Raw genomic sequence first — 17,666 nt, forward strand, 5'->3', positions numbered from 1 at the left:
AATGGTGACTAAATTAGAATTTTTCAGCAACTCTGTAGGACAGAAGCTCAGAGACTTATTTAATTTGATTTAAACCAAATAGAGATGTGACATTTCTTGCTCACCTGAGTTTATTGAATAAGATTTATATTCACTACATAAATGGATGGCTTAGTGATTTATGCTGCACACGTGATGGATGAAATAATAAGCAGTCATTCAAACTAACAGTGACTTACTGAGAGAGAAATAATAAACCTCACAATGACAAAGTCCTGTAAATGGAGCTTATTACCTGGTTTTATTCTCTCTGGACACCTTATTTTAACCTAAAAATTTGGATCCATTCAGTCAAGGTCTTTCAATACAAGAATACCTAAAATATATTTATCAAAAATCCTTACAAAAATAGCAAATGGATCCACTGAGAGGGACTGCACTCACAATCTATAATGAGAACAATGTGTTTATTATACCAGTACAGTCATAATTACTTGGACTTTCAGGCTAGACCATGTGTAATGATTTGCCTCTTCTGTTTCAGTTCACTGAAGAAAGGGAGAAGCCATAATCTGTGTAAGATAAATGAACTAGTGTCTGTTGTGGCTACATCTAGATGCTATTTCCTAAGTCCCCCAGTATTCCAAAATCCCATGCAATTCAATCTACTTCTTTGCTTTGACAACTTGTTTATCAAGCCTCAGTATGTGAGCATGCACTTGCTCAAAGTAAAGCTCAGGAGGACTCAGTCTCTATTGAATTTTCTGCAACATCTGGCTTTTCCCAGGCCTTACCTGCCTGAAAAAGAGAACTGAATCACATCAACTGAAATGCTCCATGGCCCTTCCCCTTGGCCAGAATTATACTCAGTTATTTCTGAGAGTCCCTAGGTGTGTTCATATGAGGTCTGCCCTCTCTTGGACTTTTACTGTTGTCCACTTTTCTGAAGCTCACAAAACCTCTCTTAGGTAGTGCCTTCAGCCACCCATTGCCATCACTGCTGCCCACTGTGAGAAGCCGACGATCACTCCAAGGATCCCATCCCTAGGGCTTCCAAAGCCGCCCTCACCAGGTGCCAAGGCTTGATGCTGTCTCTTCAGTTTTCAAGGCAGGGAAGCTTCGCTATCTTCCCCATAAAGCAGAGTAAACTTCTTTCTATGCCACTCAGTGGAGTACTGAATCTGCATTGCATGTCCTCCCTATACGGCTGAGTTCTCCAAAAAATACAGTTTATTTGGCTTCTATGTAGCCCCGAATCTCCAAATGGCTCATGTATAGATCCATGGGGCCCAACTAGGAGAAAAACATCTGAGATATACACTAAGCTATCCTCCTATCTCAAGTTTTTCCCCAAACGTCTCAAACAGGGACAAAAAGTCCTTGAGCAAATGAAGTCCTCCTGGTCCTGCTTCTATTTTATCAGACATGTTCTAATCCTGTTTTATGGTCTCTGCTATAGAGGGAAGGCTATAACTTGCTGGAATTTAATAGTAGACTACTTGTTTTTATCTCTCTGGTCTCAACCATCTATCCCTGCCTACTTCTAAACCACAGACACAAAAGCAAAATATCTTCTCTGACAACCAGGATCCCCTGAGATTTACATAAAGCTTTAGGTAAGATTTGCAAAGTATGTGTGACTTTCTCTCTTCTGCCCATCCTATGGAAAACTCTAAAGCTGTGAGTGATTATATGAGCCTTTTCCTTGTATTGTCCTCTATGCACAATTGAACAAAACGAAGTGATCTAAAAATTATATCTCAGAGCCCAGAGACTTTAATCATAAGTTAATCACAAATTATTGACTCATTTATTTTAAGAAGCTATGTCCTGTGCATTGTAATTTTTCTCAAATATTCCCCACTAGAAGAAAATACATATGCCCCCAAGTTCCATTCAAACTCTCACCACATCTGAATACTTCCTTGACCCCTGTTCCATTCACAATCTTCCCCTCCTCTATTTCAAAAGTAAAATAAATCACTCTACTAGTTTTTACTCCTGTGGTTCAGTATTCCCTAATCTGTTACAACATATATCTCATTGAAATATAGTTGTTCGTATATCTTCCCCACCTGTAAGCTGCAAGGACTGAGACTGCATCATCTTCACTGAATCAGTGATTCATGAATTCACTTATTCAATAAATATCTTGTTTCACTATATGCAAGGCACTGTGCTAGGCTCATTAATCAGTCCTCTATCTCAAGAGACATTAAATGACTAATTTTTACCTAAGCAAAAGGGAAGAAAAGAGTTAATTAAGGAATATAAAGGACTTGCTCACTGAAAAACAATTTTTAAAAAAATGCAGCATGCACCTGCAGTCTCAGCAACTCTGGACACTGAGGCAGGAGGATTGCTTGAAGCCAGGAGTTAGAGACTACTGTGTGCTAAGTTGGTGCCTGTGACTAGTCACAGCCTAGACAACAGAGCGAGACCCCATCCTTAAAAATCTAAAAGAGAAAGAATTGCCCAACTCTTCCGTCAAAAAAACAAACAAACAAAAAAAAAAAACAACAAAAAAAAAAACTTTCCTTCTTTAGTTGATTCCTTCAAGTATTTCTTCCATGATACACTGAGCTGTTCTGCCAGTCTATGATGCTTCTCCTCTCTCCAAATCCCTTCAAGCTGAGGGCTGGCGTCCGTCTGTGGCTTGTCACCATGGCCTCGTGGTTTGGGGGTGGGGTTCTCTCTCCCTCTTTTGAGTGAACTCCAAAAATGGACATAAACTCTTTTCTAAATTCTCTGGAACACAGCTAAACCCATGCTATTATAGTGAATAAAACATCATTCAGTTATCTTAAGAGAAAAAACAATGCAAAGAGAAACTTAGATCTGGTTCTTGGATATGAGTATTCTTGGAACCCACAGGTTCTGGCTTCTCCTCAAATCACCTCAGCCTACTTCTCTCACAGCTCAAGGGATGCCCCGAAGTAAGAGCCAAGGAAGATTCTGAAACATTTCTATCCTCCCTCTCCAAGCCTAGGCCAGAGAGATCAAGTACCTAAGATGGGAATGAGTTCCTTTTCCTTCCTGCTCCACATCTTTCTGTGAGTTAAGATTATCCTCTTGCCAGAAGGATCTACACTGGGAATGCCTACACCCTTTGTATGAAACTCAAGATCTACCTTTGTGTGCAGCCTTACCTATGAACCCAAACTCAGAAGGTAATAGCCCAGCCACAGGGTGAGAGATAAGCACACAATTACAGTTAGAGGGGACGAGTGGATACCTTCCTAAACTATCAGCACCTGGGACCTGCTTCTCCAAATCAGTTTCTTTTGTTACTCTATTTCCCTTCTCTTGACCATAAAACTCACTTCCCATTGGGCACTTTGTCCCATCACACTTGACTTGCCTTGAATTTTTTTTTTCCACCTTTGACTTCAGAACATCCAAACCAGAGCATTTGCTTGTCCACCCACGCACACACACATGCACATACACACATATACCACCTGAAAATAGCCAAGCATGAACAATATATCCTGCAGGAGACCGTGGATTATTACATCATAAAGCAAACCTGCCACAAACATGAAATGTAATACCCGTTTTGTGTTTTATCCTAAAATGAGTATACATGTTGCATTCTGATTTCTAACATACTGATTTTTTTTCATGTTCAGTTTAGATACAAAACCACTCAAAATTGCACTAAGTAACCCAACCATGTCCCATCTCTCTTGGGTAAGAGCTGAGGCTGATATACAGAGCATGTCAGTTTCAAGGTCTGGACTGAACTGAACTGAGCTGATACTTGACAAATCAGATTCAGCAACCAGGCAATTGCTGTTGCTTGTCTGGTATTATATTTCAAGAGTCTAGGCTCCTCATTAGATATAAATAGAATCAGATTTTGATGGCTGTGGTTTAGTGTGTTATGGAGAAAGAGGTGTTTGTTTGTTTGTTTTTATGTTTTATTTTTATGTCAGTGTAATAACCCAGGTGAGAAACCAAAATAATGCTAACGAGGTGCCCACCTTTTCAACTTGGTGAAAATTTTGATCAGCATATTTTCTTACCGAGAAATCAAATAGTTTTTATCATTTGTTAGGTTAAGTGATTCTGATCCACTAGTCAGTTTATTTTACTATTTTTGAAAAATCATGCCAAATACATTTATTTTAAGCAAAAAAAGATGGTAGTGTTCTTTATTTTACTATCAAAGTTATAATTTGTATCACATCCACATAAATAAAGAATTTCAAACAACCCGTAGTCTTCACAGTCAGTTTTATTTCATCAGTTCTCAAACATCATCTTCATTGCGGTGTGTTTGTTATATGCCATAAAAACTTCAGTAGTTTTGCCTTACAGTTGTTAATTGTGAGTATTCAAGCTCTTACAAATTGCTAAATAAGTAAAATTTGTAGTCTTCTCAATTATTAAGATAAGAATTTAATCAATTTAACCTATCTGGAAGTTTAACCTTTTGGAAAACACTTTTTTCTGTAAACTTAAGTAATCAATCTATCTTCAGTTTGTAAACTCTAACCAACACCTTTTCAAGCTAATTCAGTATGAATATATATGGCTGCTAAATAAAAACAAACAAAAAGCCATTTTCAAAACTAGTTCCCTATTCATAATTAATTTCCCTTAGAAAATAACTTACAATAAGTGAAACAAAAAAACATTATTTGAGGAGAAAAATCTCTCCCTTTCAAAAATTTTTCAAGTATAAGAAATATTTGTGCAAAAATTATACTCAAACCTAAACTAAGTAAGTTACTTTTAGTTAAATAATTTCAAAACCAAAACTATAAAAATTGCTTCAAATTTTTACAGGAAAAGAACTTATATTTTGAAAGATGAGTAAATGTGAATATTCTTCCTAAGATTTAGGATGGAGCCTCCAAAAGTAAGAGTGCAGCTAAGTGTGCAGATTTGGGGAAAAAAACAAGTTTTCCACTCATTCACACTGAAACATGATAAAATCTGTATTTGGATAGGCATCTAAGAATATCCTAAACCATTTAACTTTAAATTTGCTGTTTACTGCCAATTAGCAATGACAAAGGCTAATTCTGTCACCTTCTCTATTTAGTCCATGACACCTAACCATGCCAGTCATACTCTTCTCTGATGACTGCTTTTCTGAATTTCCCTGATGATCCTACTCATTTTTGGTGATTTCAAGCTGCAACCTGTCTTTACTCAAACAAGCCCACCTTGTCATTTGAGTGCAATTTATAAATGTTCATAATTTTAAGAGAGAAATGAATAATGACAGTAAAATAGCAAAATTTGGAAATGCAGTTTTGTGTTCTTGAAGGTATACAAATTAAATTGAGCTTTAGATAAATATTTGATTAACACAACTATGGGAGAAATTTGAAATAAATTGTGGAATTAGTCTGTGAGAAAGCAAAAAAGATAAAAATGTGGTCCACAGATTCAGCTGCATATGCCTGGATCTGTGAGATTTCACCTCCTTCCTTCCCTTCTCGCATACACACCCCACAACCCAGGAACTGGGATCAATGATCAACTCGGGGATGTGCACCTGGCCCAACCTAAACCAGATCAGAGCAGTTGAACTTTCTGGAGCGAAGATGTGACGTGTGAGCCTGGAAGCTGCCAGTGACCAGTTTCCAGCTACATAAAACAACCAGGCATGAAAAGATGAAGAGAAATGGAGAGAAGCAAAGGTGACAGAAAGCCCTGGCAGCATCCTTGAGGCCCAGCCACACCTTTTGCCTCTTAGCAAATTACTACCTTGGACCAATAGAGTCCTGATTTGTCTTATGGCGGTTTATGTTACATACCCTCCCAACACAGCAAACAAAACATAATATAGAAAAAGAGCTCTCTCTTATCCTCTTTGTATCTACTTAATTCAGCACTTACAGAACATGCATTCTTTATAAGATTCTAGGGTTTGCATTTTTAAGTAGCCTCACTTACAGATTAATCTAATTAGACACAAAGCTCTCTGCTCTCAAAGCACTTATAATCCAGCAAATAATCCTGCAGCATTCGTATTTGAGCTGGTTTTCAAGATATATAAGGAATTCTCCAGTTGTTTGAGGCAGGCATATGCATTCAATCTAAGAAACACACATCATGCAAAGGCAGAGGCGCGAGGCTGCATGATGTTTGGGAACAGCAGATAACTGTATTTCTGAGGCTTAACGTACAGAGGAAAATGAAAAGAATGGAGAAACAGATAGGCATAAACTCATTAAAGACTCTGAAGGACCTGCTAAGGGATTTGGATTGATTAATCTTCCAGGTCAGGATCTCCAAAAAGGAGTTTGCACAACCCAGGCAGGGACAAGGTGGTTCCATGTTTTTCTTTTTCTCTTTCTCAAGGAACCACCTTGTCCCTGCCTGGGTTGCGGCAAGGACAAGGGACCACCCACATGATTCATTCAGGCAAGACCAGCTACATAATTAATAGGTCCCAGTGCAAAATAAAAATACAGGGCCACTTGTTCCAAATATTTCATCATTTCAAAATTGCAACAGCAGAGCATTAAACCAAGTATGGTACCTTTCTGTATACAACTACACAGGTTGCACACTGATAAAGCTGGCCTGCATCCTAGGAAGAAAATACTGGAACTTATATTTATATAACTTATATTTATATAAATACTGAAACCTTATATTTATTTTTATCACATTATTTCCTAATTTTCAATGCTTTATAATGTACATAATTATATTTAATGCATATATGTAATTCACAATTAAATGAATATGTTTAGCACATATATGTAATTTACTAATAAATGAGTATTTTTAGTATATGTATATGTAATTCACAGATAAATGAATATATAAATATTTGTAGAGTGTGCCTAAAATTTATAACTGATAGTACATGTAATCAATCAAGGTTAAGGACTCTGCTATCATCCTAAGATTGGGCCCAAATTCCCTGATGGAGAGAGTCTAGCTATGCTGGCGTGGAGTGCAAGGGGGAACAGGAAGAGAAGATAAAAGAGAGAGAAGAGACAGAGAGACAGTGGCAGAAGAAGGCAGAGAGAAACTCTAGCAAAGAGAGAGAATGAAATTCTGGCTCTGCTCACACTCTAATATCATTTTAAAAAGCAAAAAAAGGAGCACTTTTTAAAAATTCAGTAAACCCAAAACTATGAGAATCATCAAATCTGACCCATCAATTAGGATGTCTCCTTCTTGGATTAGAGAGGATGAATAATAAGAAGCAAGAATATTAAATATTTCTTCATTGCCCTTCTTGTATTATTGCTGCTGACCCATTGGGCTGAATAGGATTCATGGTAAATTGGAGCCAAGGCTATTCTCCCCCAAGTAAGACAATCAAAGCCATGTCAGGGATGTCCTGGTCACTCTCTCATTTCCACTTTTCAGTGCATCAGTCTGGAGCCAGTGAGGCTCCTGCTCAGTCACAGGAACTGCCTTCATGGTGTTTCCCACAGAAGCTCAGGAAGTGGGTTAGAATATTGCAGTAACTCAAAGGCCATATGATCCAGGAACTGAATCTTTAGTCTATGTTTTTTAAAAATGTTTAATATTTACTCCACTTTTAAAAAGGGAAATAAAACATAAATGCATATTACTAAAAGAAATAAGCCAATATGAAAAGGCTACATACTAGATGATTATAATTCTATGACACTCTGGAAAAGACAAAACTACGGAGACAGTGAGAAAATCCGTGGTTGCCAGAAGTTAGTAAGAAGGAAGAGATGAATAGGCAGAGCACAGAAGATTTTTAGAGCAGTGAAACTATTCCATAAGATACTACAATAGTGGATACATGTCATTATACATTTATTCAGACCCATAGACTTCACAACACCAAGAGCAAACCCTAACATAAACTATGAAATTAGGGTGATAATGATGTGTCAGTGTAGGTTCACGGGTTATAACAAATGTACCACCATGGTGCAGGTTGTCGATAGTGGGGAAACTGTACATGTGGAGGGACCAGGGCATATGGGAACTCTGTATTTTCTGCTCAGTTTTGTTGTGAACCTACAACTTCTCTTAAAAAATAAAATTTATAATTTTTTAAAGCAAGATACATTTTCATAGAAAATGCCAGTGATTTTTGAAACTACCTGTGATCCCTTCCCTTTCAAGAAAACCACATTAACACTTTAGTTTGACACTCTTTAGTATTTTTCTAAGCCTACGCATGCACACATTTTCCTTATAAAATGGGAAAATACGAGTATTAATACACTTTCTTTTTAATGGAAATATAGTATAGGTATATGTCTATGTCAAAACATTCAAAGACACAATGAAGTGAACTTTATTGTAATCACCATGGTGGGTCCTGTGGATTCCTCCCCTCACTCATTCTCATCCCACCCATGCTGCTGGAATGATGATAAGCTAAACATTACATTCCCCGGACTACCTTGTAGCTCACATTCTGGACGTCAATCAGATTCTGTCAATTCAGTGAACTTACATGAAATGTGGAAGATGTAACTGTGGTGGGGGCCCTTTTCCTCCCCTCTATCAGGTAGTTTTGGCTGGCTAACAAGGCCATGGCAACATGAGGTTTCCTGGCTGCCATGTACCAGTGCCCATTCTCCAGGACCCTAGATCTTGAGAAATAGCCGCTACTGTTTCTTGATTCAAACTCTCTGCCTGGGATGGTAGCTATGGGATTATGTTCACGAAATTGGAATTTCTGTGGTGGCTTCAAAGGAGACATCAGTGTGTCACTTCTCAATTCTTCTAGGAGTCTTTTTATTCTCGGAGGCCAATCAAGAGCCTACTTAATTTAGTCCTTCTATTAATTTGGGCTGGACACAGTGGTTCATGCCTACAATCCCAGTGCTTTAGGAGGCCAAGGCAGGAGGATCTCTTGAGCCCAGGAGTCCAAGGCTGCAATGAGCTGTGATCACAACACTGCACTCCAACCTGGATGACAGAGTGAGACTTTATCTCAAAAAAGTAAAAATTGAAAACACTTAATTCTCTATATGAAATTATTTCCCACTTAAAATATTTAAAATAGTTTCTCTTTTCTACACTGAATACTAACTGACACAATTCAATCACTTTAAAATTTTTATAATAAATAATAGAGTTTCCTCCTCTGCCTATTTATTGTAACACAAACACAATCCTTTCCAATTTATTTTGTATTTAAACAGATCTACCTCTTATCTATCTATCTGCTTGTCTACCAACTGTATGTCCATACAAACAAAAATGTTCTTGTGTTGCAAAATTGAATTACGCTGCACATACTAATCTGCAATTTGCTTTTTTCCCTGAGCATTTTTCTTGAATGGTACATGTAGATCTGTCTGTTATTTTTAAATAGCTGCACAATATTCCATAGTGTAGTGATAGTACAATTTATTCAGTCATATTCAAGAATTTCCCTGTTGATGATCACATGGGTTTTCCAAATGTTTGCTGTCAGAATGTTGTAATGAATATCTTTTTACATATCACCACAAGGACTTTGATCTTATTGTTGTAAGATAAATTTCTTTAAGCAGAATTACTGGGCCAAAGAATATGAGCCTTTCAAAATTTTAATAGATACTGTCAAATTGAATTCCAACTAGCTTCTACAAATTTACACTGCCAGCACAAATGCATGAAATGGCTTATTTCCCCATTAAACTAGTGATAACTGGATAGTAAAAACTTTTTTTGCCAATCTAACAACACAAAAAAGTAGTATACCATTGTTGTCTCTAAATTGCTTTTCTTAGATTACAAGTAAAATCAATGTTTACTGGGCATCTGCATTTTATTTGCGATGATTGTCCTTTCACATCTACACTTTGCCATTTCTTTTTTCCATCTATTTGTAAGCACCTTAAGTATATCAAAGATATTAGCCCTTTGATTCACACACATACACACATGTGCACACACACGTGGAGAGAAAGAGGAGAGGCAATATTCTTCCAGTTTGTCATGTGGTATTTGTTTCTGTTTATATTAACTTTACCACTGCAAAATTTTTATGTAGCTATGGATAACTGTGTTGCTTAGAAAGTCTCCATGACTTTGAGATTTTACAAATATTTTCCTAAATGTTTGAATACTTTTGGTGTTTTGTTGTTTTGTATATAAAGATCTAACTCGTCAAATGTTTAGTTTTGTAGGTGGTTAAAAATTAAGATGCAATTTATTTCAAGTGGATAGACAATAGTTCCAGCCCTAACTATTGTCTGAGCCATTCTTTCCTCCACTGAAATGGATTGCTATACTACGTATGTACCTGAATCTGTTGCTGAATTCTTATTTGTTTCACTGATTTATTGTCAATTACTGTTTTAATGCCATATTGATTTGATTCTAGTGGCCTTATAGATATTAAGTTCTGGTATCTAGTAAAAAAAATCCCTACTATTATTTTTCTTTTCAAAAATTTCCTGGCATTTATTACATATTTATTGTTCAAAATCAATTTCAGACTTATTTTCTTTGATTAATATAAGCTGGACATTTTATTCAAATAATAGTAAATGTATGCATTAATTTAGGAATGATTGACATTCTTGGAATGATTGAGATCTTATAATATGAAGTCTCTCATCCAGGAAGATGTCATGTCCCTCCAATTTATTCATGTCTTGTCCTTCAATAACACTCCCTTTTCCTTCATATGGTCACAAGACCATATGGTCACAAGCATGTGACTCTTCTATTAAGTTTTTCCTTGAGAGATTGACAGTTCTGTAGAATATAACAAGCTAGCCTGGGCTCAGGGCTCCTTTCCTTGAGCTGAACTCTGCAAAAACCACCAAAGTGAGAAGGATCCCAATACAAAAAAATGTAGGGAGAAATACTTGGGAAGAACAGAGGTGACAGAACACCAATGTGATAGAAAAAAAGGTTAGGGCAAAAGGAAAGCAGGTCCTACAACTGGGGAAGGGACTGGGAAACCACTTTCTAACTGGGCCTTTTATTGTCTTTCCCACATTGCCCTGCAAGGATTATTATTCATTCTATCAAAGTGGGTTGATGAGAAAAACTGCATCCCAGCCCAGCACTAGCACCAGTCTGAGTCACATCAGGGAGACTAGCTGGGGTGAAATGCTCATAACAAGAAGTTCACAGAGTTTGGCCAATTACTGAGCATCCTCTTCTCCTCCCTTCCTCTCTTACCTCACCCATATAAGAATCAGTCATAACAGAGGAAGACATTATCTGGAAAACTGAAATTCTTGGGGCAGAGGTGTTAGGTAGGTAGGGGGTCCCAAAGGACAGGGCTGCCTGGTGGCAGAAATGAAGTAAACAAATAATTGAGACCTTGTTACAACACTAGAAGCTCTCCACACTGAGTCATACTCTGTTCCCACTCCCAAACTCACCTAGAGGAGAACAAGCTGGAGTAAAGTACATATGACCATCAAGGTACAGATGACCTGTCAAGGTAGTTGATAATTCTAAAGGAGTATGTGTTTACACAGAAAAGAGCTAATATAGCAGACCTGAGGCTGCTACCATTAGAAACGCCTATCTGCAAGCCTAAACTTTCCCTTTTGCTGTAAGAAAATGCAAGGGTGCTCTAAAAAAAATAAAATAAAATATAAAATAAAAAAGCCATAGAGCAGGCATCATACTTAATCTCAACTTATTGAAATCATTCCTCTCGACATTAGAAACATGAAATGGATGTCTACAGTTACCATTTTCTTTTAAGTGAAGATGCTAGACAGTAGAATGAAACAAAAAATGATTTAGGAGTCCATAGTGACAAAAACAACTGAATGAATAAATGAAGAGAAAATAAAACTTTTCACTTAAAAGTAGAAGTAATGATGGAAATAGAAAGTGACCATTTGATAAACTATCATAGTAATAATTAATCTATCCAAAAAACATAGATAGATGCCACAACTAGTGAGTGAAAGTCTGATGGGAAATGATATATTCACCTAGTCTTAAAGTATCTCCTTACTACATAAATATTAATTACAAGAAGTAAGTTTCAATGGAGAAAAGCAGATAACATCACTTTAATCAAACGATCAAGTAATGAGAAAAGTCAAAATTGTGTCCTTCTTGATAGAACACAATGAGAAGAAAACAGCCCCAAATCTGTGATATTTCTGCCGAAAATTCATAACCTGAATCTAATCATTAGAAGACATCAGACAAATCTGAACAGAGGAATATTCTGGTTACAGCCTTCTGGTGTTAAAGTTTTGAGAGTTAAAGAAAGACTGAAAAGGATGAGGAAATGCTCTAGAAATCAAAGGTGACTGAAGAAACATGACAACTAAATGCAGTGTGTAATCCTGGTTTGTATCTTTTTGCTATAAAGGACATGATTGGGACAATTGGTGAAAGTTGAATGGGATATGCAAATTAGATAATGGCGATATTTCAGGGTTAATTTCCTGATTTTGATGGTTGTATTGGGGTCATGTAGGAGAAGGTCTTTGTTCGCTTGCATTACACACTAAAGTATTTGGGGATGATGGGGCATCATGTCAACAACTTACTCTTAAATGATTCATAGAAAATATTTCATGTAAAGTTCCAAGATAGCCACAGCTAACCTATGGAATTAGAAGTCAAAATAATGCTAACCTTCAGCTGGAGAAATTGTGACTGGGAAGTGGATGAGGGGCTTATCTGATGTCTTTTAATGATTAGATTCAAGTTATGAATTTTGGGCAGAAATATCATATAATTAGGGCTGTATTCTTCTCATTACTAGAATTACTAAATCTGGGTAATGGCTCCACAAGTATGTTTGCCTTGGGAAAATTCACCAGGCTACATACTTGTGATTTCTGCATTTTTCTTAAGTATGTTACACTTCAGTTTAAAAACAAAAGAGGTCCTTGCCTCCTAAACATCAATCAATTAGCACGTGTTAACCAAACACACACACACACACACACACACACACACAGAGCAGAAATCTCCCTATCAAGAAGTGATTGTGCTGCAACATTTTCAACATCTTTGAGGAAAATTCACCAACATGTGTACTGCCTCCTATTATGGAGACAGTATTTGAATTACTTGTATCTTGCTGAAAAATTCAGAGATCTGTAGAGGTATGCAATTGTTAGACCTCTCCTGAAGCTACTTGATCCCCTATCTATCCCACGTATTCTTAATAATCTTTTAATTTCCATTTTCCTGCCTGCTTTATTCCCAGAAGCATAGTGCTGAAATAAATGTGGACTCTGTCTCTGGACATTCCCTCCTTTCTCTAAGGAGCAAGCAACCTCACATTTGTAACAGGCCATTCTGTGAGCAGATTTATGGTCTAACAACTCCTTGCTCTTTAAGTATTTTTCCATCCTCAACAGAATCCAAAGCATTTCTTAGCTGCTGCTTCCTTCTGTAGAATTAATTAATTCATCAAATATTTATTGAGAACATACTAAGAATCCATACCATTCTAGAAACTAAGAATACAGTCGGGAACAATGTCTCTACTTTCATGGAATTTACAGTCTAGTGGAGAAGCCAAACTGTAAAGAAACAACAATATTTTTTAGATAGTAATATTTGGTTAGAAAACAATAACAGGATTCTGATCTGAGACAGAATGATGTAGAAGCCAGCCAGTCACATGAGGCTCTGAAGAAAGAGTGCTTCGGGCGCAGAGAACGTATGCAAAGGCTTTGAGATGGAAGCAAAGCAAGCATATTGAAACTCACTGCTATACAAGTTCCAGGTGACCGTGATTTTGTCTGATGTGGGTATGTTTCTGGTTTTACTGCTTATCCAAAGCATCAAAAGCTAGTGCCTGTCATATCACAGTCATTCAATATATATTTGTGGAAGAAATGATCAGACAAAATGGCAGGGGGGCTGGAATTCAGAGAGCGAGAGAGAAGCGCGACGATGTTACAGAAGGAGCACGGGTCCGAAAACACAGAGCCATGAGGGTCAGGTAAAGGGTTTGGAATTTATACAAAGGGCAGTGGGAAACTTTTGCAGGTTTTTCATCAGGAAGAGACTTGATCTTACTTACATTTGAAAAGATCATTCTCCTTGTTTAATGGAAATGGGGAAGCCTGAGTGGAAACCCTTCCCCTTTGAACCCAGCTTCCCAGCAAAGGGCCTATAGACTCCAACTTAATGCTGCATGGTTAGTGCTTCCAGGCTTTACTCTCAGGAGTCCAGCAGCAACCCTTGTGTCCTGGACTCAGCTCCTCCCCGGCCACCACCGTTCCTCAGATTGAGAGTTTCCAGGCCCAAAGCAACTTGGGCTATTCAATGATACAAAAACCTTTCCTTCCTCTTCTTTTCCTCAAAGGCGTGATCTGATGTGCTTCCTCTAGTGCCCCACCTCCTTTCTCTCTACGCCTCCTCTGTTCTATTGAAGGGAGCCCTGTTGTTGGGTTTTGAAAGCTACAGCTAGCTGCCCCTACAGATCCTGTTCCTCTTTTTTTATTTTTTATTTTTAATATTTTGAGATAGAGTCTCACTCTGTCGCCCATACCGGAGTGCAGTGGTGCAAACTCGGCTCCCCACAACCTCCAACTCCCAGATTCAAGTGATCCTCATGCCTCAGCCTCCTGAGGAGCTGGGATTACAGGCGTGCACCACCATGTGGCTAATTTTTTTATTTTTTTAGTAGAGATGGAGTTTCGCCATATTGCCCAGGCTGGTCTCGAACTCCTGGCCTCAAGTGATCCACCTGCCTCGGCCTCCCAAAGTCCTGGGATTACAGGCATGCGCCACCGCACCCGGCCAGATCCTGCTCCTTTTACCCCCTGTAGGGCCAATGTGGTCGGATCACAGTATCTTCCTTTCCGTTTCCATTTCCTGTTCTTTTAAGGTAGAATAAGGCCTTTTAAGTAGATTTTTATCCTCTATGTGTTTCTGATGTCCTCCTAAAAATCTGAATGAGACTTTTCTGAGTACATGCGAAATTCTGAAGCTTCCTTACCCTCTCGCTGACTCTTCCGTCAGTCTCTGAATCAACCTGTTTCCTGTAGCCACAACATTCTAGGTATAGGCCTTTCAAATTCTCCCCTTATGCTTTAACTTTGTGATAATTTCTACGACTTTTTTTTCAGCCCAAGCTGACACATTCTCCCCATACAATCGGGTGTCCCTTCTTCATTATCTACCCATCGATGGATCCCTTCACCACACTGAGGCTCTGACCCAGAGCCTGGGTAATTGAAATCATGATCACTAACAATCATATTAGTCATAAAGTATAGATAGCATGCAATGAGCACTAGCTTGTGCAGTGAAATGGGCCCTATATTATCCCCCATTTAAAAGATGAGGAAACCTGAAGAATGCAGCATATAAGTCATTTACCTAAGATCATCCAGCCGTTATAAGATGAAACCAGGACCTGAACTCAGTTAGTCTGGTTATCTTAACCCTTGAGGGTGAGATGGAGCAGGGACCCCACTTAGAAGCCTGCCAGCCCACATCCCTCACCCATGCATGGAAATAAAGGAAAATCTTGAGCTTCTTCAAGGGAAATTCCAGGTACCTAGCTAGCCTGGAGAAGTAAATAAGCCACTTGATAAGCGAGAAGGTAATAATAGCTTCAAGCAATAGCCAAGGAAATTAGAATCACAGGATGTTTGGTTCCCCTATAGAAACTAAAAATAACATCCTAATATATGTTCCTGAGTTGTTTTTCAGAAACCCAACCCCCCACCAAATGCCATTATCTGAGATCTCTGTGCCAGTGGATGGAAAATGCTGTCTTCCTCAGATGACCAAAGATAGTGGGGAACTGAGGACTGAACACTCACTGCTGTACTTCGTTCTAAATTTCTTCCTGAGAGGCCTGAAGAAACTCATGCCCACAGGCCAGAGCTCAATATTTCTGTGGACCCCAAGTTTTTAGACAAACCTTAACCAATCACATATCAGAAAATTCTTTAATCCACCTATGATCTGTGGCCCTCCCAACTTGAGATGTCCCCCTTTACGGAGGCCAAACCACCGTATGGCCTCCATGTGTTGATTTATGACTTTGCCTGTAATCTCTGCCTCCCTGCCTTTAAAAACCCTCCATGTAAGTCATCAGGATGTTTGGGTCTTAGATTCTCCTTGTCTGGCATCTTGCAATAAAGGCTTCACTTTCTCCCACTGCAAATCCTGTTGTCAGCATTTGACTTTGCTGCACCAAATGGGCAGACCCAAGTTCGGTTGAGTAACAGGGTGGAGAGGAAAGGTAGACTTTAAGAAACTGCAAATGAAGCATATAAATGTACAGATTATGCCTTCGAAGTCCCTCTTTGACCCCAAACATGAGTAAAGCATAGAGAAGAATAGGATCTATTTCTGACTTTCAGATCCAGGCATCAACAATACAAAGGCCAAAGATTCCATGTATCAGGGCACAGTTTGTTTTGAAATGAGCCTGCCCCAGCTCCTGGAGAACTTTGACAAGTCTGCCCTGATTCTAAAAGGAAACCCACCCCTGATGAGGAAAGACTCTTTGTGCTATTTATGAGAGACTGCCCACTACACTGTTACTCCTCTTAGAAGTCTGAAGTCCTGCCCAGGCTCCACTCTGGCTGTTTGCAGGTGAGAATCTCTCCATGGAGGAGCTTTCCTCTGTCTTTAAGGTACTCTTAGAGTTTTGAGGAAACAATATCACCTCTTTGCCTGTTTAGAATAAACTGAGAAATAAATACTTGAATAAAAATCACATCAGCCTTGTGGCTAGCAATGCTTGATTTGAAGGACCCAGCTCAAATCTCAAGTGAACATGGCCTTCCTGAAACTTTCTCCCCTGAAGATCTATGCTTCAGGACAGAACTGCAATGAGAATCTCCACTTGCTTCATACCTAGTGAAGAGTGAAATGTCCCAGAGCCCCAGAGATAGCTGTCATGTGTAGGCGACCTTGGACCTCTTTGCTGGAAACCGATGGATGTCAGACGTGGGACATGGCACTAGTCTCAAGGAGAGGAGCCAGACAGAGGAAAGCAAAGCTTCCCAGACTATCACCCTCTCCAAAAGAACCCAAGACCTAATCTTGTCTGATGCTGCTGCTATTGTTAACTGTGTCTTCCCCAGCATTCTGAGTCATCCCTTTAAGAGAGACATAAAGACACAACTATGAAAAAGTGCACCTGAGAGAGTCTGTGACAATCAGCAGAAATTGGTGGAGGTGGGGAGTGTGTTAGTCCATTTTGCATTGCCATAAAGGAATACCTGAGACTGGGTAATTTATAAAGAAAAGGGGCTCGATTGGCTTCAGTTCTTCAGGCTGTACAGGAAGCATGGTGCTGGCATCTGCTTCTAGCAAGGGCCTAAGAAAGCGTACAATCATGGTGGAAGGTGAAGGGGTGCCAGTGTGTCACATGGCAAGAGCAGGGACGAGAGAAGGAAGGGAGAGATCACAGGGTCTTTTAAACAACCAGATCTTTTATGACCAAACTGAGTGAACTCACTCATCACTAAGGGGATGGCACTAAATCACTCATGAGGGATCTGCCCCCATTATCCAAACATCTCCCACCAGGCCCCACCTCCAACATTGGGAACCATATTTCAACATGAGATTTTGAAGGGACAAACATCCAAACTGTTTCAGGGGATCATTTCAAAGGGGAGTTGAAAGAGGTTAATCCTGGGGCTGAAATACTTGAAATTCTTAGTATTACCTAAGTCCATCAGCCAGCTTGCAAAGATTCCTAGGGAAATTGTGGCCAGGTAGGCGGAAAGGAGACAAAGAGAATGTACCCCTCATATTGTATTTGAATAAATAGTGAGACTGAAAAGTACTAAAATATAAAAGAAAAT

The sequence above is a fragment of the Theropithecus gelada genome, chromosome 1 (assembly GCF_003255815.1).
Source record: "Theropithecus gelada isolate Dixy chromosome 1, Tgel_1.0, whole genome shotgun sequence".
NCBI lineage: Eukaryota > Metazoa > Chordata > Mammalia > Primates > Cercopithecidae > Theropithecus > Theropithecus gelada.